At 31.3% G+C, this 1,623-nt stretch overlaps 1 pseudogene; it reads right to left on the bottom strand.

Annotated features, from left to right (window-relative positions):
• Positions 1–740: 740 nt before the first annotated feature.
• Positions 741–837, bottom strand: LOC122098754 (annotated as a pseudogene).
• Positions 838–1,623: the final 786 nt, after the last annotated feature.

Below are 1,623 nucleotides of genomic sequence, written 5' to 3' on the forward strand. Positions count from 1 at the left end.
AGTATGTATCACTACATCTTTGAAGTTGTGGAAGGCTGTACAAATTGTTCTCCTAAGTCGTAATAGTTTGATTAAGTTTCTTAAATTTCAAAAATGCCAGTCCATCCTTTGTGTCCCTACAAATTTTTTTTTGCAATACAAAGCAACAGCAATATCTTACTTTAAAAATGCATGGATTCCATGGTATTCTTCAAAGTGAATTGCCTGACTTTGATGTCAAAATGTATTCAAGAGTTATTTGTATACATCTATAATGATTTCTGCAGAGTTTGTGATTTTTTTTTTAATCAGAAATAATTTTAACTTATCTGTTGAAATGAATAGTATAGACACTAAAGATGTTCCTGGTGCTTTTCTGAAAAAAGTATATCTATGTTTGTATAATGTCCAAAATCTGTTTCATTCGCTCCTAGATATAATAATTTGAATTCGACATTGTTATATAATGTATATGTTCATTAATAAATGTGTCCTTTCAGATTGCATTCCACATAGAAGAAGTTTAAGATTCCTTTTTTTCCTGGGTCCTAATATTATTTTATTTCTTTGGGATAAAATGACAATGTTATCTAATTTCAAGTTTTGTAAAGGTTATGCTATGTAAGGCCTTTCTAAGGTGAAGATTTAATAAAATGATGACAAACTAACCTTTAATTCTATGAATTACATGTATTGTTACACTTGTATTTTTGTAATCAACTTTTTAATAACTGTTTTTCATTTCTTGCATCAGAAGAATGAAAAATAAGTAATACTTCACAAATTTGCCTATCATCCTTGTGCAAGTGCCATGTTAATCTCTGTATTGTAATTTGGGTAGACCTGCTTCTGAAGCATGTAGAATCCTCTAAATTTAAGTAATTAATGTAATGATGCAATCTTATACAGGCATATATCCATGGATGCCTATTTGTAAGAAGGAACCCTTATTGTTCCTAAAAATACTATTGATCTTATTTCTCTAAAATTCTGTGTATAGTGGAAAAAAACTGATATCGTTTGGTCGATTCCTCACATTTACAATTTTTTTGTCAATGACTATTTTGTCGTTCTCATTTTAAATTTGATCATACTTTGAAGCCTTTACAGCTAATTCCAAAAGTGATGGCTTTTCAAGTACTTATTTATTAACTGAGTTAGCTTTGTGGAGCTAATGGATTCAAAATAAGCCTTGCTTAAGAGCTACTTCTAAACTTCTGCAGCTTAAAATTTCCCAAATGAGGTCTTGCTGGGACAAATGTCTACCTGAACCTTTACCCTTCTTCCATGTAGGAACAGACCAACCACAATATCTTACACTGATAGCATAGATTGTATTACTGAAACAAAGCTAATCTTAGTTACAAGGGATCATAGAGAGATGAACCGTTTAGACAGAATTGTTCAGAATGGAAGGTATTTTTTCAAAATATAATTGTTTATTATACTTATTATTTCAAAAGTAGCTAAAGCCAAGAAGGTGAAAAATTGTTCATATGCATGACTACCTACTGTCCTGGCCTGTCTGTCATCCAACTAGGCAGGAACTTACACTACTGACGTTCTATCACCAAATATTTCCATAGCTCCTGGAGCAGTCCATATGTTTCTCCTGGATATTAGGCCTTAAATTGGTAATGTTTT

This window comes from Dipodomys spectabilis, unplaced genomic scaffold, assembly GCF_019054845.1.
Source record: "Dipodomys spectabilis isolate Male_0828 unplaced genomic scaffold, ASM1905484v1 ptg000491l, whole genome shotgun sequence".
In the NCBI taxonomy this organism is placed as follows: Eukaryota; Metazoa; Chordata; class Mammalia; order Rodentia; family Heteromyidae; genus Dipodomys; species Dipodomys spectabilis.